Here is a 24,988-nt window from a genome sequence, read left to right on the forward strand (position 1 = left end):
CAACAGAGTTGTAGCCTCTCTTACTTCTGTTATCCATCCCCCTTGTGGCTAAAGTTGGTATGGGGACTTGCTATAGGCTTCCGGATGGGATGGACTGATGCCTGCCCACTGCTAGGTGGAGCTGATTCCTACCCCTCTGGTGGGCAGGGTTTTGTCTCTGGGTGAGATTAGAGGTGGCTGTGTGCCTGGGAGGGGGGTCTTTAGGCACCCTGTTTACTGAAGGGTGGGGCTGTGATCCCACCTGGATTATTGTTTGGCCTGAGGCTTCTCAGTGCTGATGGGTAGGACCACATTTTCCCAAAATAGCCACCTCTAGAGGAACACATGCTAAAGAGCACTCTGGAGACTTTGCCTCCAATGAGCCACAGTCACCCCTTGTTTTTCCAGGAGATGCTCCAAGAACTGCAGTCAGGTCCAACACAGATTCCTGGGGAGTCTTTGCTTTGCCCTGGGACCTGGTGCACTTGAAAGCCTGTGTGCACCTTTCAAGAATGGGGTCTCAGTATCCCCCTGCCCTGTGGAGCTTCTGCTCACAATCCCCACTGGCCCTCAATGCCAGACACTCCAGGGGGCTCTTTCTCCCAATGCCAGATCCCCAGGCACAGGAACCTGATGTGGGGCTCAGAACTCCCACTCCTGTAGGTGAGTCTCTGTGATACAGTTACTTTTCAGTCCATGGGCTGCCCACCCAGTGGGTATGGGGTTGTTTATACCATGTAATTGCTCCTCCTACTGTCTTGATGTGGCCTCTTCTTTGTCTTCTGGAGTAGGATATATTTTTTTTAAGTTTCCAGTCCATTTGATTGAAGGCTGTTCAGCATTTGGTTGTAATTTTATTGTTTTTATGAGAGAAGCTGAGCTCCAGTCCTTCTATTCCACCATCTTCCATGTCCTATACATCCTAACATTAGCACTAAAGAGATCTAAAAGAAACATCAACAGGCACTGCAAACAAACAAAACAAAACAACAGCCCCAAGAAAAGCCTGATATCTCTAGTCAAAGGATAAGGAAAAGGGTAGTCTCCCAGAACAAACATTTACAGTACCTGCTCTACTCCAGGCAAATAGCATGAAAAAAGGGTTACTTCTCCTCTCCACTGGCCACTAATCATTACAGCTGAGAAGAGCCCTGGCTAGCATTTCCACAGTACTCCTCCCCAACTGTGGGGACTATGAGAAGAGGCCAATTTTCTATTCATCTCCTCGAATAATGAAACAGGTCCCTCTCTCCAGCTACAGACTCTGAGCAGAGCCTGTCTTGCATCCTTGCTATGTAATGAGATGGTACTCCTCATTCATCCACTGAGTGCTAGTGCTGCAGCCAGGTAGGGGACCTATCCTTCATCTCTATGATATAATCATAAAACAGAACACCATTCCCTCCCAAATGGAGAGTGGAGGGAGGATTATCAAGAGGAAGGGATTTTCTAAATCTGCACGAGATCCTGTGCAGATCTATGTGCAGCTAGTACATAAAACTAACCAAAATCTACACAGCAAAAGCTTTGAGAATTACAGTGTGGTATACGACCCAGGTTCCACACTGTACTCTGGATAACATATCTGTAAGTTGAACCAAAAGATCACTGAAAAAGTTTTAAAAACTAAACTGACATTTTAACCACAACCCAAAAAAGTGGGCAAAGATGTGCATATTGAACCTAAACAGGATGAATACATGCTAAAATAAAAAACAGGAAGAAGGGGCAGAACAAGGTTGGAGGGCCTTCAAAGCTTCATTCCCAGATAAGTGTCATTATTTTACCTGTCTGTTGGTAACCTGAAAGACCCACTTACAAAGCTGTCTTTATTTTACCTGACTTGGAGTTTGCCCAATGTAAAAAAAGGCTTTTCCCCAGAAGATTCCATCAAAAACAATTAGAGGCAGTGGATAACTACTGGAGCACATAACAGACTAATCAAAAAGTTTAAAAGGAATGACACATTCATAGGGGCTTTGAAAGCTCTAACATATTCCTAGGACACACCTGTGCACAGGACCATGCCTGTGCTCAAGAAAGACCAGAGAAGGCTCTACACTCTCACCTTTAACTGAACTTCAGGACCCCATGAAAGCTGGAAGTCATAGTAAAGGCAGAGTTGACAACCTTCGTGGCTGAATGTTGAAGGCATGCCCCAATGCCCACATGGCTCCTCAACAATCACTGGGAAATTTTTTGTTGCAGGGATTTATGGGAATCTCTGTCCAGTCATTAGCAGACCATTAAACTAATCAAGTAGAGGCTTCAATTATCACCCATGACAAAGAAAACAGAATTAGTTCAGAAATATCATCAAACAACAAACAGCAAAAACCAACTCTGGAGAAGGGGGAGAAACTGATTTCCAAAACTGTCATGATACATTATTTTAAAGGTCTAGTTTTTGTCAAAAAATTATGAGGCATGCAAAGAAACAAGAAGTATGGCCCACACACAGGAAAAAAAGGCAATCCATAGAAATTGTCCCTAAGGAAATACAAATCCTAGAAAAATTACACAACTGAAACACTAGATTAATATATTATTACATATATCATATAAATATTACATATAATACTAGATGGATTAATTTAAATCTTTCCACACCTAAGGTCTATACCATTCACGTAAAGCACAATGTTCTATTACAGTCAGAATCAGCACCAGAAGATAGGATATCATCGATGCACTGGAAACAAACAGAGAGAATTATGGTATCTTTTTTTTTTATACTTAAACCAACATTTCCTAGTTTTTAAGTCATTTTCCCCCTAAAACCACACTATATGTAGTTATAAAAGATCCTAGGCAAAATCAATTGATATCTACGAGGGAATGGGGCTGAAACTAAGGGACAGATTTTTAAAATTCAGTCTGAAAACAAAATGAAGCTGAAAGGAGACAGAACTAAAATCTAAATAATGAACATATAAACAGACAATGAAGGACTTCTATTCAAGTTTAAGGAGACAAGTTGAGAATAAGCATAAAGAAGTATTATTACCTTCTATCAGAATATTTAAAAAAATAATAAATAAGAGGCACTGACTGCCCTGCCACAGTCATATCCCCTGGGCATGATGACTTTCAGCAGGATTCTCCATGTTATATAGACAGACCTTGGGGTTTCAAGTGAGACTAAGTTTCTCATCACAAAACACAAGGACTCTTCCTTCAAAATTAAAAAAATATATATATCAAAACAAGGAATGCCTTGTAAGAAATGTTAGTAATAGGGGGTGGGGGGTGAGGGGTGGGGTGAGGATAACATCCCTTATATTTTTGAGACTGGCATTATGAAGGATAAGTCTGAGTTCCAATGAATCACCCAAGGATATCACTGTCAAAAAACAATGTTTTAGGTTCAACACAGATGGGACTGACTCAACATGGCAAGTCTTCTGTTTTTACTAAATACTGACCAACTGAGGAACACAAACACAAATGAGTATTTCCATAATGCTTGATACAAATTTAAAGAAATGAAGAAATTATAGCACATGAGCAAGTGCGTCTAGCAACCACTCACTCTATAATTCTATTTCTTCTAACATCAGTTAAAAAACCAGAAGCCTCTTGGCTACCACATGACTAAGCCTAATAGATACAGTTAAAGCAGTAAGTTTTCTTCCTGATTGACAGTTACCTTACTAGTGACCTCTGATTCACAGACATCTTGGAAACAGTATAAAATTAGATTAGAGCTCCTCAGACCTCTAAATCATTATAAGCTAATTTAAAGAATAGATATACTGATATAAGCCTAGGTTTACAATATCAACTATATTAGGAAAACCAAAGAACCAGAGTAATATTTTAAAGTGTTACTCCAAAAATCGTATCAAATCTAACGATGCCTACACTCAGGGAAAAGGACCTAATAGAGGCAGACTGAAATGTCCAGGACCTCATGGTCACATTTTATGCTATTCTATACATCACACACACCAAAAAAAAAAAAAAAAAAAAAAACTCAGTAATATTACCTTTTCCAATTAATCAAACAAGTATTCTTTGAGCACACATGAAAATGTTTCTGTAAACATCTCATTTGTCTGCTTTAAACGTATTCTTTTATTTATACCTCCATCTATTTCAATTGGTTTAAAATAAAAGTACTTTGCAGTGGTTTATAATAAACTTACTGGAGGAGTTCCCGTTGTGGCACAGTGGAAATGAATCTGACTAGGAACCATGAGGTTGTGGGTTCGATCCCTGGCCTCGCTCAGTGGGTTAAGGATCTGGCATTGCCACGAGTTGTGGTATAGGTCACAGATGCGGCTCAGATCTGGCATTGCTGTGGCTCTGGCGTAGGCCGGCAGAAACAGCTCTGATTAGACCCCTAGCCTGGGGACCTCCATATGACATGGGAGCAGCCCTAAAAAGACCAAAAAAAAAAAAAAAAAAAAAACCTTATTGGAAAGAGTATAGGCTTTGGGGTCATTTAGTTCTAGGAAGGAAGCCTACCGCCGACACTCTGTAGCTTGTTTCATCTTCCAAATGCAGGTAAATAATATCGTCCATGTGAGGTGGTTGCAAGATAATACATGGTAAGTATTCTAGTACTGTGTCAAAACTATGGGATTAGGGAGTTCCCATTGTGGCTCAGCAGGTTAAGAATCCGATGTTGCCTCTATGAGAATGTGGATTCAATCTCTGGCCTTGCTCAGTGGGTTAAGGATCCAGAGTTGCCACAAGCCGTGTTGTAGGTCACAGAATGGTAAGGATTCAGTGTTGTCACGGCTGTGGCATAGGCCTCAGCTGCAGCTCCAATTCAACCCCTCGCTCAGGAACTTCCATATGCCACAAGTACAGCCATAAAAAGTGAAAAAAAAAAAAACAACAACAACAACAACAACAAAAAACTGGACTAAAGGTCCAAAACAGCTAAATTCTAATCTAGTCTCTGACACTTCTAGGTCACTGGGGCAACTTACATAACATATCTGAGATTTGGGGATCTTACAACTCAAAAACAGAGATAACATCTAAGGTTGTGAGAATTAAGTTAAATAATGCATGAAAAATATTTAATACACTACCTAGCACATAATAAGCAAGTTTTATTACAATAGCTATGATCCAGGAAGATATAAACAACAAAAGATAAAGACAAGAGATAATTAGCAATTGGAAATAAAAGAAAAATGTAATGAGATACCTACTTCTTAAAAAAATAAAACAAAAATGCCAGTTCTCCAGTAAAGTCAAAAATTCCCAATCCTGGAGTTTTCATCGTGGCTCAGCAGTTAACGAACTCGACTAGCATCCATGAGTATGCGGGTTCCATCCCTGGCCTCACTCAGTGGGTTAAGGATTGGGTGTTGCCATGAGCTGTGGTGTAGGTCACAGACATGGCTTAGTGTAGGTCACAGACATGACTGGGATCCCGTGTTGCTGTGGCCCTGGCGTAGGCGGGCAGCTACAGCTCCGATTTGACCCCTGGCCTGGGAACCTCCATATGCCGTGGGTGCAGTCCTAAAAAGACAAATAAATAAAAAAGTTCCCAATCTCTGTTAAGAATCTGTCATAGGAGTCTTCATATAAAGAGCAGTGAACAAAGTATTAAACATCCTCAATAACATTATCCTAAAACATAGGATAGAAATGATACAGCTATTAATTTAGGGGACTTCAGCAATTGTCAAAAACGTTATATTGAATCGGTTTCATAGGCAGCAGAAAGATATACTTAGAGGTATACTTATATCTTTCTGCTGAACAATTGTGGAAGATTGAGAAAAAAATGAAGTTGCAGTAATTACCATGATTTTAAGAAAATAAGCGCTGGACTCAGACAAGCTGGGTTTATAACTTGCTTTCACTGCAACCTATTATACCTTGAAAAATTTCCTTCTCTCTCTGAGCCTAAGTTTCCTCATTTTTAAAAATGGGGATGAAAAACAATAGCTACTTCATGAAACTGACATTTGTATAATATGCAGACATAACAAACAGAAAAGTCCTGGATCACATATTCAGTGCTCAACCATTGATGGTAGTAGTACTACTAATTGTAGTAGTACTTGTTGCTGTTTTTAAGAAGAAAATAAAGAGAAAGAAAAGAAAAGTTTTAATATGCTTCTTTAGACAACTCTTTCATAGCAGCTATCTCTCCCTAGCTCTTGGCAAAAATTAGAACAAAATGTTTAAGGCTGTGGTAGCTAAGAGTAGGTCTTCTTTGTTAACTGAAAGAATACGCTTTAACTACATAGATGGTAAAGACAGTAATTTATTATTTTTAAAAAGTCCTCTTTTGGATATCCTACCTCTTCACAGAAGCAGATAACAGAACTACCTGTGGTCAAAGCCAGACTTTTTATTTTTTAAACAGCTCTATCTCAAGTTTCTGAGTAAGTATTTAATTGAAACCCTATATTTCTACACCTTAAACTAAGGAAGAGATGCTCTTGATCTGAAACATTTTGAGATTAGGTCTTACTGCTAAAAACTATGTTCATGGGATAGCATAAGGATCAAAAAACACTCCCCAATCTAGCAGGTAAGAAATAATGCCCTGGTACCAGGACAGAGCATAGGGATAAGGTTTTGCTTCTAACACTATGTGTTCTTAATTTCTTGGAAATCTGCTGCCACTTGCATCAGCCAAATTTCTAGTCCTAACACAGTATAAACCCACTACTGCACATTTTTCTGATTAAAAGTAGAAGTCATTATCTCAATGAATTCGATTGTTTAAGTCTATGAATAGGAAGATGAATAAGGACTTCAATATCTGCCCATCTTTCAGCTCATTTTTCTTAACCCAGTCTCTTCCAAATGTAGCAGGGGACCAAAGGAGCTGCCACAGAGCTTGAAATACCTGAATGCTGTTGAATTACTTCAGAATCTGTTTCCATGGTGGCTTCAGCAAATTAAATGCCAAGCCAGGCATCCAAAAGACAGTAGTGTTGTTCCCAGGCTCATGTAAAAGTTTGTGATAGAATTCTGGGGTTTCTACTGTAAATCTTAGTCCAACCTATTCTTTCAAATCTTTGTATATATATTCCTCTAAAGTCAACCATAAATATATGGACTGGTCTTTTTGAGTAATTACCATCTGAAAGCAACCAGACCAAAAGTAAATTTTCTTTCTTTTTTTTTTTTTGTCTTTTTAGGGACGCACTCGCGGCATGTGGAGGTTCCCAGGCTAGGGGTCTAATCGGAGCTACAGCCGCCAGCCTACGCCACAGCCACAGCAACATAGGATCCGAGTCACATCTGTGACCTACACCACAGCCGGATCCTTAATCCACTGAACGAGGCCAGGGATCGAACCTGCAACCTCATGGTTCCTAGTCGGATTCGTTAACCACTGAGCCATGACGGGAACTCCCCAAAAGTAAATTTTCTACTCAATGACATTCAAACATTTTTAACATGACCCCACAGTAAGAAATATATTTTACATATATAAATTTGTATAAGTCTATATAATGAAATTCCACAAAACAACTTACTAAGAGCAATACACAATGATATTGACTATTCTTTTCAATTTACTACTTGTTTTAATTGCTAGTTGTATTTCTGCTAGATTGATTTCATGACCCACAGTTTGAATAACACTGCTTTATTGTAACTACATGTAGGTTATACCTTATAACCTCAGGCCAAACTCTTATCTTCTGAGTTCCTCATGACTTTCAGAATACTCCTAGAGTTTAGGAGAGCAGATAAAGACTCGAAAATAGCCAAATAACCTGAGGCACCTTTATAATCACCTATTCTACATGCAGATATGATATGTTGTTGGGTCCCTTTTAGGTTTCAAATCACTGTAATTCTTCATGTCAAGGAGTGAAAAGGAGAGTAAGTCACAAGAGGAAGGTTTATTAGGGTCATAAAGTAGGCATGAGCATTGAGCAGAGAAAAGGAAATAAACATTAAGGAGGCAGAGATGTGGGAGGTGTGGGATCCACTGGGCCAACGAAGGAAGCAGAGAATCGACGATAAACACAGCTAGAGCCAGAAAAACAAGCAGATCCTGAAGCAGGAGGCTAAATGGAGCCAAAGCCAGAAGGGACAGCAAAAACAGGCACACAAGATGAAACAAGGCCAACAGAAAATAATGTGCTCTGCCAGAAAGGAAAAAGGCTGATGGCATTTGGTTACCTCATGCATGAGAGCAGAAAGGCATAGAACTGTGCTATTATGTGTGTTCTCTCAGGCTATCAGAGAACTAGAACTTCATAAGCAGCTAAAACTCAGTGCAGTTTAAAAAATATGTCTTGGTTTATTATGCTCTATTAATTAGCATTTCTTTCCTCCCAATAATTTTGGCTTATTTTAATTAAAATGCTTTGCTGAGTAAATAACATATGTTCTTTTAACTATTTGATAAGTTTCAGCTGCCAGAATTGAGAATCAAACTTAATTTCTGCCACATTGCCTTACAATTCCTTACAGATCCAAAGTTTCCCAGTTTTTTTGCACCTCGTGCATACAACAATGCTATGGAAATACCTATGTTGTTTTAGTGGGAAAATACATTAGGATTTATATGACAAAGAACTAATTTTTTATTTATTTATTTATTTTTTGTCTTTTTGCCATTTCTTGGGCCGCTCCCACGTCACATGGAGGTTCCCGAGCTAGGGGTCTAATCGGAACTGTAGCCGCTGGCCTACGCAAGAGCCACAGCAACACGGGGATCCGAGCCGCATCTTCGACCTACACCACAGCTCACGGCAATGCCGGATCCTTAACCCACTGAGCAAGGCCAGGGATCGAACCCGCAACCTCATTGTTTCTAGTCGGATTCATTAACCACTGCACCACAACCGGAACTCCAACAAGGAACTAATTTTTTATTTTATCTCTTTCTTAATCTTTACTAGTCAAAAAAAAAAAAAAAACTATTTGCAAGAGAATTCAATAAATTAGTGACGTCACCATTTGACAATACTTAAGTTATATTTTTGAAAAATAACTGGATAGTTTTTTTGCTTTTTGCTTTCTTCCTTTTTTTTTTTTTCTTTTTTTAGAAAAGAACAAGAATCAGTAATTATGTAAAAAAATCAAGGGAAAGTTAAAACTGAGGGTCAAACTTAAATTTATCAGAATCGGGAGTTCCGGTTGCATCTCAGTGAGTTAAGAATTCTACTAGTATCCATGAGCATAAGGGTTCAATCCCTGGCCTCACTCAGAGGGTTAAAGGATCTTTCATTGCCACAAATTGCGGTGTAGGTTGCCTATACGGCTCGGATCTCATGTTGCTGGGCTGTGGCATAGGCCAGCAGCTGCAGCTCTGATTTGACCCCTAGCCTCGGAATTTCCATATGCCGCGGGTGTGGCCCTAAAAAGATAAAAAATTTAAAAATTAAGAAAAAAATAAGTTTATCAGAATCAATCAGATATTTACATTTATAAAAAGAGCTAACTCACCACCTAGTAAAATTCACCAAAACCTATTCAATTCAGTTCATCATTAGGCAAATGTGCCACAAAACCAATTTTTTAAAGGCCTGTGTGGTACTAGTTGTCATATTAATTCATGAACACCTAAATTTACAAAGAGTTACAGTTAAATTTCAGTAACATGTTCAGAGAAAAAGAAATATCAATTTTAGATAATTAAATAAATACTTCATAGGAGGTTCAACTGTGGCTTGACAGATCGAGGATCCAGCATTGTTTCTGAGGCAGCACTTGTTCAATCCCTGGCCCAGCACAGTGGGTTAAGGATCCAGAGCTGCCACAGCTGTGAAGTAGTTCACAACTGAGGCTCAGATTCAATCCCTGACTGAAGAACTTTCATATGCCACAGGCACAGCCAAAAAAAGAAAAAAAGAAAAAAAACTTCATAAAATAAAATTTATATAGTACTAGTAATATCCTAAACAATTTTAGAAATTAGAAACTGTTCCTGGGAGTTCCCATTGTGGCACAGCAGAAATGAATTTGACCAGCATCCATAAGGATGAGGGTTCAATCCCTGGCCTCCATCAGTGGGTGGGGATCCAGTGTTGCCGTGAGTGTGGTGTAGGTTTCAGATGCAGCTCAGATCCCGCAGTTGCTGTGACTGTGGTGTAGGCCAGCAGCTGTAGCTCTGATTCACCCCTAGGGGAACTTCCATATGCCTCGGATTTGGCCCTAAAAAGCCAAAAAAAAAAAAAGAAAGAAAGAAAGAAAGAAAGAAGCTGTTCCTAGTCAACTGACTTATTATGTAAGTAGAAAATTGCAAAAACTTTCACAAAAAAGTTTTTTGTCAAGGAAAAAAGACATGAAAATAAGTTCGATTAAATAAAAATTTTAGAAGAGCAAATAAATTTCATTTATTTGTTCTGTTTGGGTTTCATTGAGATATAATTAACATACAACACTGTGAAAGTTAAAGATGTACAACATGCTGATTTGATGCATTTATATATCGCAATACAACTATAACCTTAGCATTAGCTAACACCTCAGTCATGCTGCATAATTACCGTGGGGGGGAGTAAAAACATTTAAGATTGCCTCTCTTAGCAACTTTGAAGTACATGATATAGGATTATTGACCATAATCACTAAGTTGTGATTATTGACCATAATCACTGTATCTCCAGAACTATTCATCTTCGAGTTCTTTGTACCTTTTAACACCTCCCCCAGAACCACACCCCCAGGGAACCACCATTCTATTTGAATTTGGCTTTTCTTAGATTCCATATATAAATGATATCATACAATATTTGTCTTTCTTATATGTCTGTCTTATCTCACTTAGCACAATGCCCTCAAGATCCATCCATGTTGTCACAAAAGGCAGGATTTCCTACCTTCTAGGCTGGATAATACTCTACTGTGTGGGGGTGAGGTAGGGTGGGGGTGCACATATGCAGGTGTGCTGTCTTATTTATTCATTTATTCATCCATTGATGGACATGTGTTGTTTCCATACGTTGGTCATTGTGAAAAATGCTGCAATAAAACTGAAAGTGCAAATATTGCTCTGATACCCCATTTTAATGTCCTCTGGCTATCCACCTAGAAGTAGAATTGCTGAATTATACAGCAGTTCTACTTTTAGTTTTTTGAGGAACCACCATACTGTTTTCCACAATGGCTAACAGTGCACAGGGTAGCCTTTTCTCCACATTCTTGCCAACACTTGTTATCTTTCATCTTTTCAATAATAACCATTTTAATAGATGTGAGGTAATAACTCATTGTGGTTTTGATTTGCATGTCCCTGATGATTAGTGATGTTGAGCATGTTTTTATTGACCTGATGGCCATCTGTATGTCCTCTTTGGAAAAATATCTCTTCAATTCCTCTGCCCATTTTGTAATGGGATTGTTTGGTTTTTTTATTGCATTGTATGAGTTCTTTAACATTTTGGATATTAGCACCTTATCCAATGTATCATATGCAAATATTTCTACCACTCCATAGGTTGCCTTTCATCTTCTTGACTGTTTCTTTTGCTGTACAGAAGCTTTTTAGTTTGACATAGTCTGAAATTATTTTTGCATTTGTTGCTTGTGCTTTTGGTGTCATATCCAAAAAATCATTGCCAGGACCTGTGTCACAGAGCTTACCTCCTATGTTTTCTCCTAAGAGTTTTATGGTTTCAGTTCTTACATTCAAGTATTTTAAGCCATTTTGAGTTGGTTTTTGTACACAGTATCAAGAGAAAAGACCAATTTCATTTTTTATGTCATTATCCAGTTTTTCCAATACCATTTATTGAACAGACTATCCTTTCCCTACCGCGTATTTCTTGGCTTCTCTGTCATAATTTAATTGACAACATAAGTATGTGGTTTTATTTCTGGGCTCTCTCTTCTGTTCCATTGATCTGTGTGTCTGTTTTTATGCCATTATCATGCTGTTTTAATTACTATAGCTTTGTGAAACAGTTTGAAATCAGGAAGTGTGATACATCCAGTTTTATTCTTTCTCACAATTTACTTTGGCTGTTTTTATGGTTCCATACAAATTTTAGGATTGTCTGTTATACTTCTGTGAAAACTTCCATTTGAATTTTGATCAGGATTGTTATGAATCTATATATAGCTTTGGGTAGTTAGAAATTTAACAATATTAATTTTTCTAACCTATGAGCACAGAGCATCCTTCCATTTATATGCGTTTCCTTCAATTTCTTTTATCAGTGTCTTAGAGTTTTCAGTGTACAGATATTTCACCAGCTTGGTTAAATTTAATTCTATGTATTTTATTTTTTGATGCAGTTGTAAAATGGATTGCTTAATTTCTCTTTCTAGTTCATTATTAAGTGTATAGAAACACAATTTTTGTGTCAATCGTGTATCCATCAAGTTCATTGAAATTGTTTATTAATTCTAACAGTTTGTGGTAGATTTTCAGGATTTCCTATATATAATATCATGTCATCTTCAAATAATACCAGTTTTACTTTTTTCTTCCTTTCTGATGTGAATGCCTTTATTTCTTTTATTTGCCTATCTGCTCTGATTAGGACTTCTACTATTGCGTTAAATAAACTGGGAGAGTTACCATCCTTGCCCTATTCCTGATCTTAAGAGCAAAAGCTTTCAGGTTTTCACCAACAATGATGTTATCTGCGGGCTTGTCAAATATGACCTTTGTTATGTTGAGGTATGCTCCCTCTCTACACAGTTTGTTCAGAGTTTTTACCATGAGCAGATGTTAAATTTCATCAAAGGCTTTTTTCTCACACAGACTGACATGGTAATAGGATCTTTAACCTCCATTTTGTTAATGTGGTAAATCACATTTATTGATTTGCTTATGTTGAATCATCCTTGCATCCCTTGAATAAATCCCACTTCATCTTGATGTATGACCCTTTGTATGTACTGTTGAATTTGTTATGCTAATATTTTGTTGAGGATTTTTGCATCTATGTGAATCAGGGATATTGGCCTGTAATTTTCTTTTCCTATAGTGTCGTTGTCTGGCTTTGGAAATAGGTAATGCTGGCCACAAAAATAAATAAATAAATAAATAAGTTTGGAAGTATTTTCCATTTGGAAGTCTCTTCAATTTTTAAAGGAGCCTGAGAGGATTAAATTTTTGGTGGAATTCATCAGTGAAGCCATCTGGGCCTGGACTTTTGTTTGCTTATATATATAGATTTCTGACTACTGATTTAATCACCTTACTAGTAATCAGTCTGTTCAAACTTTCTACATCTTCATGATTTAGTCTTAGAAAGTTGTACGTTTCTAGGAATTATTCCATTCCTTCTAGGTTGTCCAATATAATTGTTGATAGCCTCTTATGATCCTTTGTATCTCTGTAGTAACAACTGTAAATCTCACTTTTATTTCTAATTTTACCTGAGTCCTTTCTCTTTTTTAATTGGTGAGTCCAGCTAAGATTTTTTTATTTTTTTAATCTTAAAAAGAAAAAAAAAAATGCTCTTAATTTTATTGATCTTTTCTGTTGTCTTTTGGTCTCATTTTATTTATTTCTTCTCTGATCTTTCTTATTTCCTTCCCTCTACTAACTTTGGGTTTCATTTGTTCTTTTTCTAAAATTCCTTAAAGTGTAACATTACATTGTTTGTTACTTTTCTTGTTTCTTGAGATAGGCATTTATTGCTATCTATGAACTTTCATCTTAGAAGTGCTTGTGCTACATCTCATGAGTTTTTGTGTGCTGTATTTCTTTTTCTTTCTTTCTTTTTTGGCTTTTTTAGGGCCACACCCTTAGCATATGGAAGTTCCCAGGCTAGGGGTCAAATCAGAGCAGCAGGTGCTGGCCGACACTACAGCCACAGCAACACAGGATCTGAGCCGCATCTGTGACCTACACCACAGCTCATGGCAACACCTTAATCCACTGAGCAAGGCCAGGAATCAAACATTACTGCTGAGCCACAATGGGAACTCCTGTGTGTTGTATTTCTATTTTCATTCCTCAAGATATTTTTCAACTTCCATTTTGATTTCTTCTTTGACCTATTGGTTGTTTAGTAGCATGTTTTTTAATCACCACCCTTCATAAATTTTCCTGTTTTCTTCTTGTAAATAATCTTAGTTTCATGTTATTTATTGTGGTTGGAAAAGATGCTAGATTTGATGTTAATTGTCTTAAATTTATTAAGACTTGTTTTGTGACTTAACATATGATCTATCCTAGAGAATATTCCATGTGTATTTGAGAATAACATATATTCTGCTGCTACTGAATGTAATGGTCTATAAATATCTGTTAGGTACAACTGGTCTAATGTGTAGTTTAAGTCTTCATTCCTTGGTTCATAGCCACACACTGCACTGCCTTTTCTCTTTTTGCTTCTGTTGACACAGAGCCTTCTCTGACTTTCTTGCACTCCTCTTACATAAGACCCTTGTGTTTACATTTGGCACACAGAGATAGTCAAGAATTTTGTTCTCTTCTCAAGATCCTTAACTTAATCACATCAGTAGAGTGGGGGAAGGAATTTTACTGATATGGTTAAGTTAAAATAAGGAATGAGAACAGCCTGTAGAAGCTGGAAAGGTCACAGAAAGGAAGTATTCTCTAGAGCCTCCAAAAGAAGAAGCCTGACAACACTTTGATTTTATGTTAGTGAGACCCATTCTGAACTCTGGACATCGCGAACTCTAAAATAAATTTGTGTTGCCCTAAGCCACTAAGTTAGTGGTAATTTGTTACAGCAGCAATGGGAAACTAACATAGGAACATTAAAAATAATGCTACTATAAATATTCCTTTTCTTTTAGTGTATTAATGCATTCATTCCTGTTTGGTATATAAAGGAATTGAAGAGAACTGCTGGGTCATGGGGTATCACATGTTCGATTTTAGAAGGTATTTTTTCCATTTTTCAAAAATGACTGAATTCATTTAAAATTCCAAAAGCAGTGTATCTGAACTGTTGTTATTTGATATCCTTGCAACATTTGGTACTGTATTTTTTCCGATGGGTACATAGTGGGTCTTGCCATGGGTTTAATATCTAGTCCCATTGTGACTAATGATATTAAGCACTTTTCACATGTCTTATTAGCCATTTGTATGGACTCTTTTATCTATTACTTTCACAAGTACCTTACCCACTTTTGAGTTGAATGGTTTGTTGCTCTGTTGATCCCTGTGAGTTGTTTATATATTCTGGATGAGTCCATTGTCACATAAATTAGGATCTTATGAGAGTAAAAAGGGAAGCATTCTCATGGCTCTACTGGGGATGCTTCCTTATTTAAAAAAACTTTCATAGCTTCAATGCTATTGTAATTTGTTATCACAAGCATTCAATATAATATGGCTGAATGGGGGAAGGAATTTTAAAAAGTACTTCAAAGTGATGGCTAAAAATCTCTCCTATCTCCTTTGTATCCTATGAAGGTCCTAAGTACTAAGTATACATTTAATGTACACTAAATACCTATTTAAATAAAAGAGGCCCCTAAGGTAAACAATTCACTTATCTTCCAAAATAAGGATTCCTGATAACCAGCCAATTACTAAAGCTCTAGCAAATGTATATCAGGCCAAGTATGAGAAGTACCAGGAATCAGGTAGGATCAGGAAACATATTTTTACAGGTTAATCAAAGACATCTTATAAAGAGAAACTGAAATTGCACTGAATGCAAACATTAACAATGTTATCAAAGTAGTTGCACATCAGAAGAGTAAAGTCAAGAAATAAAAATTATACTTAATCTCCAGAAACAGGAAAAAGTAATCAGAATACACTGAGCCAAGGAGTTCTGGATAAGGCTATGTCTGAGAGATATCTATGTTTTGTTTTGTTTTGTCTTGTTTTGTCTTTGCTTTTTAGTGCCTCATCTGTAGCATGGAAGTTCCCAGGCTAGGGCTTGAATCAGAGCTACAGCTGCTGGCCTATGCCACAGCCACGGCAACACCAGACCCAAGCCACATCTTTGACCTACACCACAGCTCACGGCAACGCCGGATCGTTAACCCACTGAGCAAGGGCAGGGACCGAACCCGCAACCTCATGGTTCCTAGTCGGATTCGTTAACCACTGCGCCACGACGGCAACTCCGAGATATCTGTTTTTAATGTAAAAAAGTTTTAGTGGAAAGTATAAAAGGGGAAAACTGGGATAGGGAAGTATGATCTGAAAGTTCACTTCTATAAGAAGAATAACAAAAGCATTTCACACCAGAATTATTATGGTTTTTAGAAATGCCTTTTGTCCAAATATCTTTATATTTAATAAATTGGGAAAGCTTATGGCAAATATGATATCCAATTTTTCTCTGCATAGCATCCAATAAGTGCTGTCTCTTAGGTAGTCTCAAATAGATTACACTAAAACTGAGCAGTTGACCTCACACAAGAATGACATCTACATATATTAGCTAGGGGAGACTTTTTGATAAGAGGGGAAAAAAAAAACAGCTTATAGGAATCAAAAGCCAGTTGAGGAAAATTATGGGAAAGATACAGAAACTTGGAACAGGTAAACATAATTATTCACAGATCAGTTGGAAATAATATAAATATCTGAAAAAAAGTAAGTCTGCACAAAGGCAAAAGACAAATTCTGCCTTAATCACTGAGATTATTCTAGTCATTTGGTTTGGTTTTAGCTAGACTTAATTTCAATATTTTTTAAAGAAATATAAATAATATTTTGAAAAGTATATTCTGTCATTATTTGCTGTTCTTCACGTTCCTTTTTTCCATCTAAAACTTAAGGTTATTATAAATCAAATTTCTTTTAAAATATACAACTTTAAAGCATTTCAACTGTGAAAAGTGATTTAAAATTTTCATTAGCCTAAGATTTTCATAATTTACTCAAACAATATACTTCTAGCAAATTGTCTCACTTAAAAACACAAAACATTTATGAAGACTAAAATCAAGTGACAAAACTATTGGCTTCTGACACATTTATGAAGTCTAAAATCAAGTGACAAAACTATTGGCTTTCTGACAAAACTATTGCAATTGGTCTTTCAATGTTTAATATGGAACTCTCTGTTTCCAAGCAGCATGGTTAATAAAATGTTTGTTTAGTGGACATATGTGTTTTTTTTATATGCCCCAGATCCTTTTCTTAGGGAATCACCCTCCCTCACACTATGCGGTTATAATAAGGCTGTCAGTGGGGCTAGGTAAACAACACAGCTCTGAGTAAACAGAAGACCATTATTTCACTGCACAGCACAACTGATCTGAGAATGAGCATGTTAGAGAAGGAAAGACAATAAGAGTACATGCCTGAGGTGATGCTAGGCAGAAAGTATAGCATACTGCTAAGAATACAGAGTCTGCCTGGATGTCATGGCTCTTTACTAACTAGTTGAATGATTAAATAAGTTACGGAATTGGTCTACCTCCTAATTTCTTCATTATTAAAATGTAGCTACCAATAACACATTCCTCACAGAACTATTATGAAGATTAAATACTGTGAAGCACATAAAGAACTTAGTATAGTAACCACCATATAAAAAGCATGAAATAAATTTTACTATTAACTATTATTACCATTATAGTTGTTATTGCTTTTGTTATTGATATTATAAATACATGGTATGATCACTAAGTTTGGACAATGTGGCCTGAATATGCAAGCAGCCTATCTTTGTCAGTTGTGGAGCAGATAGAAAAAAAAAAAATTGTTGAAGCTAACAAATAAAAGGAAACAGAACCCAGAGGAGAGAGAATAGTCCTACAGACATTCTTTGAACTTATGGATCCAATCACCTACTGGACTTCCCAATAATTTTTTTAAGCTGATAAGTTGTTTAATTCAAAGAAAAAAAGCACTATAATAACATCTTCTGTCTAGGTATCACAAAATGAATGAAAATACACAAACACAGACACACCAAATAGGTGGATTTTCATTATTTGTTGCTGCAGTAATATGGATACACACAAACATACACAAAAGGAAAGCAGCTTTATTCCATATACCCAGATGATAAAAAGCTAAAGATAACTCAATAGGGCGATAATATGTTTTCTTAGAATCTTTGCCAAATATTCTAATGAATAACCTGTTTCTATTAGTGTCCTTTAACTGTATTTTCAGGGAACCTCAAGCAGACTGGTGTGGGTAAGGTGGGAAAAAGGAAATAATGCAGACGAGACTGTAAAGGTAAATTAATCAGATGATCATGGACTTCGTATATTAAGGAATTCAAATTTTATTCTGTTGAAAATAGGGATCCATGATGTTTTTAAGAAGATACCTGACATTCACTTATTCATTTAGTAGATAATTACAGAGCATCTGCTATATGCCAGGGACTATATTAGAACATGAGAGTTGCTTTAGTGGGACTTATAATACAGTGATCACATCTATGCTCTTTAAAGATAACACTGATGAAAATAAGAATGCATAAGAAAATGGACGAGAAGAGATACAGATAGATAAGAAAAAGAAAAATTAGAAGTAGACAAACTAGTCACTAGGATAGTATGAGAATAGTCAAAAATGACTCTAAAATGTCTATTTTGAGTAACTGGTTTCAGATATCCAAAAAAAGCAACAGGTTTTATCAACAGATACAATGGACTTTTTTTTTTTTTTTCTTTTTTTTCATTTTTGGCCACCTGGTAGCATATGGAGTTCCCAGGCCAGAGATCAGGTCAAAGCTACAGTCACAACCTAAGTCACAGCTGAAGCTTTTTAACCCACTGTTGGGGACTGAAACTGCATCCCAGAGCTCCCAAGAGGCTGCTAATCCTGTTGCACCACACTGCACCATCACAGCAGGAACTCCATTATGGACTTGACTTTTTTTTTTTTTTTGCTTTTTTAGGGCCACACCAGTGGTATACAGAAGTTCCCAGGCTAGGGGTCTAATCAGAGTTACAGATGCTGGCCTTTGCCATAGCTACAGCAACACAGTGTTCAAGCCACGTCTGTGACCTATATCACAGCTCTCAGCAATGCCGGATCCTTACCCCACTGAGCAAGGCCAGGGATCAAACCCACATCCTTACGGATCCTACTTTCCTACTTGTGTTCATTACTGCTGAGCCTTGACAGGAACTCCTGGACTTGAATTTAAAATTCTGAATCTAAGTTCTTCCTACTAGAAGGTAAACTCCATTAAAGTTCCAACCACTAAACCCAGGATTTTAGAACAGTGTCTGGCCTTCAGTAGGTGCTCATTAAATTTGGTGGGTTTTTTTTTTGGGGGGGGGGGTCTTTCTAGGGCCGCACCCGCGGCATATAGAGGTTCCCAGGCTAGGGGTCAAATCAGAGCTGCAGCTGCTGGCCTACACCCCAGCCACAGCAATGCCAGATCCTTAACCCACTGAACGAGGCCAGAGATTGAACTCACATACTCATGGTTCCTAGTTGGATTCATTTCTGCTGCACCATGACGGGAACTCCTAAATGCATAATTTTTTAAACAAAGTATCTTTAAGATTTATAGGTAGAAATGCTCATTCAATAATGAATTTATTGATAACTATTATGTGACAGGTACTGTGTTAACAATAAAGAAAACACAATTCCTTGCCCTCAAAGAACTCATACTTTGCTGGAATATTCATAACATTTTCCACCTCTGAACATATTTTAATTCTCTTGCCAAAATATTTTATTGGAAAAAATGTTCAAAGCAGTAAAGCATGAGAGAATGAATGGAGTATGAAAGAATTTTTCATAAAAAGACTTGATATGCATGTATATTTACTAAACTCATTAAAGAACTAAAATTCTTTATCAGGGATAGATAAGTAATAAGAAAAACAAAATATAATTGGTAATTTTTAAAATCTTGAACTCTATTTTTTCAAAATTGGTCTTTTCTTACAAAATTCCATTCTATAAATATTTTAAATAAGATGAAGGTATATATGCCATTGAAAGACAGGAAAATAAAACCTTATTTTGTTGTTAGGGTTAGAATTTAAGAGTTTCAACAACAGTTATTATTCACTCCTGGGCATCTACCCAGAAAAAACCATGACTCGAAAAAACACATGTACTCCAATGTTCATTGCAGCACTATATGCAATAGCCAAGACATGGAAACACCCTAAATGTCCATTGACAGAGGAGTGGATAAAGAAGATGTGGTACATATACACAATGGAATATTACTCAGCCATCAAAAGGAAAAAAAGAACAGCATCTGCAGCAACATGGGTTGACCTAGAAATTATCATGCTAAGTGAAGTCAGTCAGACAGTGAGACACCATCAAATGCTATCACTGACATGTGGAATCTGAAAAAAGGACACAATGAACTTCTTTGCAGAACAGATGCTGACTCACAGACATTGAAAAACTATGGTCTCCAAAGGAGACAGTTTGGGGGGTGGGGGGATATGCTGGGGGTGTGGGATGGAAATGCTATAAAATTTGGTTATGATGATTGCTGTATACATACCTATAAATGTAATAAAATTCATTTAGTAAATTAAAAAAGGAAAAAAGCATTAGTTATTAAGTAATACGTAAAACATTCACAAACTTCAGTACTTCGAACTACTGTTAGCAAGAAATATTTGGGACAAAACTTTTCACTAAGTGTGGCACACAGGTTATGTTATAACAGTGGGACTGAAGGAGTTCCCTTTGTGGCTCAGCAATAATGAAACTGACCAGTATTCTGGAGGACATGGATTCGATTCCTGGCCCTGCTCAGTGGGTTTAGATTCCAACATTGCTGTGAGCTGTGGTGTAGGTCACAGATGTGGCTCAGATCCCATGTTCTGTGGCTGTGGTGTAGGCCGGCAACTGTAGCTCTGATTGGACCCCTAGCCTGTGAACTTCCATATGCTGTACATGTTGCCCTAAAAAGCAAAACAAACAAACAAACAAAAACAGTGGGACTGAAAACAAATCTAATAGTTTAGATAAGAGGTCTAGAAATAAAGCTATAAATAGCAAAATAGTATAGAAGTATACTATAAAATGAGGGAATGGTTAGGGATTTAAAGCAACATAAAGAAGGGTAACCTAATTCAGTCAATAAGGATCTATGAAAATTTTCCTTCATAGAGAAAATGATATTTGAGAAGAATCTTAAGAATTTAATAGATTAAAACTAATTGCAAGATACAAAACCAACATGCAAAATCAACTGTATTTATATATAATAGCTCTGAGCATTCTGAATATGAAACTAAGAAAAAAACTGTACGTAAAAATACCATCAAAAAGACTAAAATACTTAGGTATAAATTTGAAAAAAGCATAAGATTTGTACAGAGAAAACTACAAATCATTGTTGAGAGGAATTAAAGATTTAAATAAACAGAAAGACATCTCATGTCCATCAATCAGAAGACTTCATATGGTTAAGATGGCAATGCTCCCTAAACTGGGCCACAGATTCAACACAATCATTATAAAAATATAAGTTGGCTTTTTGCAGATATTGACAAGCTGATCCTAGTATTTGAATGAAAATTCAAAGGACACAGAGTAACCAGAATCATGTTTTAAAAGATGACCAAGTTTATTCACTTCCCAATTTCAAAAGATACTACAAAGTTATAGTAATCACAACAGTGTGACACTTACACAGGGAAAGACATATACATTAACAGAATAAAGCTGCAATTCCAGTAAAGCCATTATAGCAACGTTGAACTGATTATCAACAAGGGTGTCCAAACAATGAACTTTTTTTTTCAACAAGGGTATCCAAACAATTCAATAGTAATCAAAAAGTCTTTTCAACAAAGAATGCTAGAAAAACTGTACATCCACATGCAAGAGAATGAAGTTAGACATCTGCCTCACATAACACATAATTAACTCAAAGTTGGTCAAAGGCCTAAATGGCAGAGCTAAAACAATATAACTCAGAAAAAAACAGATATAAAATTTTACACCCTTGGGTTAGGCAGTGTTTCATGGATATGACACTAAAGCATAAGCTTTGTTGCTTAAGAAATTGGTGTCTTTTTTAAGAAAAAAATAAATTGAGCTACATCAAAATTTAAAACTTTTCTGCATCAGTGAACACCATCATGAAAAGTGAATAAACAATCCACAGAATGAGAGAAAATATTTACAAATCACAAATCCAATCTGATACCTGTATACAAAATATATAACTAGTAAAACTCAATAATATAAAGGCAACTCAATCTAAAAGTAGGCAAAGACATCTATAAAGAAGATTTTTTTAAATGGCCAATAAGTACACGAAAAGATACTAAACATCACTGGTCATTAAGGAAGTCAAAACCACAATGAGATACTGCTTCATACCCACTAGGATGGATATAATCAAAATGAGAGATTACAACAGGTGTTGTGAAGAATGGGGAAAAATTAGGACCCTCAGACATTACTCTGGAAAACAGTTTCCCAAAAAGTTAAAAATAGAGTAACCATATGACTCAGTAATTCCACTCTTAGATATATACCCAAGGGAAATGGAAATATACATCCACTCAAAAAATTGTACACAAATGTCCACAGCAGTACTATTTGTAACAGCCAAAAGTGGAAACAATACAAATGTCCATCAACTGATTAATGAGTATACCAAGCAAGACTTCAGATTTGAAGGATGGAAAAACAGTTTTATAGTCAAGCAAAGAGTTCAGCATCAACAAATGACTTTTACAAGAAATGTTAGAGACTTCTCTAAGCAGAAAAGGCTACAGTAAGAAATATGAAAATTACAAAAGGAAAAATTCCATTGGTAAACACAAACATACAGTAGAGGTAGTAGATCAAACACTTATAAGGCTAATAGGAAGATTAAAAAACAAAAGTAGTAAGATTATCTTTATCCACAGTAAGTAGTTAAGGGATACACAAAACAAAAACAAAACCTGTAAAATACGACTTCAAAAACATTAAATGTCAAGGAAGAGGGCAGAGGATAGGTGGGAAGTAAAAATGCAGAGCTGTTAAGAATGCATTCAAGGGAAAATCATCCTATTTACGATCACATCAAAAAGAATAAAATACCTAGGAATAAAACTAAAGAGACAAAAGAACTGTACTCTGAAAACTATAAGATGCTGATGAAAGAATCCAAAAATGACAAAAACATATGGAAAGATACACCATGCTCTTGGATTACAAGAACGAATACTGTCAAAATGAGTGTATTACCAAACACAATCTACAGAATCAATCCAATACCTATCAAATTACCAACAACAACTGAACAAGAACAAAATATTTTAAAATTTGAATGGAAACACAAGAGACCCCAAATAGCCAAAGCAATATTGAAAAAGAAAAATGCAACTGGAGGAATCAGGCTCCCTGACTTCAGGCTATACTACAAAATTACAATTATCAAAACAGTAGTATAATACTGGCACAAAAACAGAAATATAGATCAATGGACAGGATAGAAAGCCCAGAAATAAACACAAGCACCTAAGGTCAACTAATCTATGACAAAGGAAACAAGAATATACAGTGGAAGAAAGACAGTCTCTTCAATAAGCAGTGCTGAGCTGGCTGGCCCCATGTTACTGAGTGGAGCTCCTCTGGCTGGCTCCAGCCCCTGGCTGTGGGCACAGGGGAAGGCAGGGGGCGGCCAGAGGAGATTACGCAAGGATGCTGGGGGTGCAGGAGCCAGCCCAAGAAAGGATGGCAGCAGCCGGAGTGGCCAAGTGGCTTCCAGAGCACTAGGCTTCTGCGGGCACAAGGGAAGTCAGCTCCCCCCCCCCCACCCCCGAGCCAGACTACCGACCCCGAACCCTCCCCAGCCACGCCCCCACCCCCGCACCACCCCTGGACACCTTGGCCGTCTACCTCCTGCAGAGGAAGCATGACTTTGGAAAACCCTATTCCGGGGGGCCTTCCAGCTCTGCTACTCTAGCCACCCCTAATGTCCCCAAGACCCAGGCCGCCTCCACACCATGGCTCGCCCTCACATCGACTTATTCAGGTCGAGACCCCTGCCCCCCCCGCCCCAACGCCCCCTCCTGAGGAACAGATATCTGGACCTCCCGCCTGCAGTGACCAGTTGGCAATCCTGGAAGACCATGTGGACCGGTTCAGGAGACTGGTGAAGGCCCAGCAGGAGCTTCAGAAGCCCCAGTGAAGCTCCCTTAAAATGACCGCTACATGGAGCCCTTATAAGGCCCAAAAGATGATAGCTGAGATCCGTGTCTCCAAGGAGGCAGCAGCTCAGCCCCTGACTCTGTATGACACACTCTATGAGCCAGAGAAGAGGGCCACCTCAGAGGGTGGCCCCAGGAGTCTCACCTGACTGAGGAGGACTAGAGGCCCCCCGGGGAGTATGACCAGCCCTGGGAATGGAAGAAGGAGCAGATGTCCAAAGCCTTTGCTGCTCAGTTTGAAGGATGTGAGAAGAGCTGCCTGTCACCTGGCCAGAAGGAGAAGGGCCAGCTCCCTCCCTGGCTTTCTGCAGGGAACTCCAAGTCAGCCAAGTCCCTAAGCACAGAGCCCAGCAGCCCCCTGGGGGAGTGGAGAGACCAGCACTGACTCTGGAAAACCAACTGGTACCATGGGGCCATAATCAAACAGATGCCAAGAACTTGCTCCAGTTGTGCAAGGAAGCCAGCTACCTGGTGCGCAACAGTGAGACCAGCAAGAATGTCCCTCAGGAGCAGTCAGGGTTTCAAGTACAAGAAGCTGTCCCGGACCAAGGAACACAACAGCCCGCCTTTCATCAGCATCCCTGAAATCGTGCACCACTATGCCAGCCACAAGTTGTCCATTAAAGTGCCAAGCACATGTCCCTGTGACCATCTGGATTCTGAAGGTGTGAGGCCTGCAACTGTGACAGATATGGACTCAGCCCTGTGCTCATCCCCTGCCTAAGGGCTGTGGCCCTTTTTCGGACCCAAGATCTCTCATACCTTTCTTCCCTCCCACCCTTGGAATACTGGAAGCTGGAGATTCCTTAATTTATTCTAAAGGGGAAGGGCTATAGGGGCTTTGAAGGAAGAGGTGGTCTGGAGCTGAGGAAAAAGGAATCCCTGGGGAGAAAGGATAGCCCTTGGAAGAAGGGTACTTCAGAATCTGCTGGTCTCCTGAGGAGTTTAAGATTAGAGCGCCCAGCTCCTTTCAGCCCCTAGGGTAGAGGTGGCAATCTCCTCCACCACCTCTGCTCTATCCCACCACTCTATTCCCCCTGGGATGGAGGTGTGGATACAGGGT

General features: G+C 38.0%; 1 protein-coding gene and 1 pseudogene across 50 annotated transcripts in view; one reads left to right on the top strand and one right to left on the bottom strand.

The window, feature by feature from the left end:
• RIMS2 (regulating synaptic membrane exocytosis 2) overlaps window positions 1-24,988 on the bottom strand; it is a 617,675-nt gene that overhangs the window by 537,156 nt on the left and 55,531 nt on the right. The window lies entirely within an intron of this gene.
• On the top strand, window positions 23,326-24,649 carry LOC102165294 (SH2 domain-containing adapter protein F pseudogene; annotated as a pseudogene).

The sequence above is a fragment of the Sus scrofa genome, chromosome 4, assembly GCF_054392235.1.
Source record: "Sus scrofa isolate SSC_HxYL_T2T_F1_AM1 chromosome 4, Sscrofa_HxYL_maternal_Yorkshire_Landrace_v2.0, whole genome shotgun sequence".
Classification (NCBI taxonomy): domain Eukaryota; kingdom Metazoa; phylum Chordata; class Mammalia; order Artiodactyla; family Suidae; genus Sus; species Sus scrofa.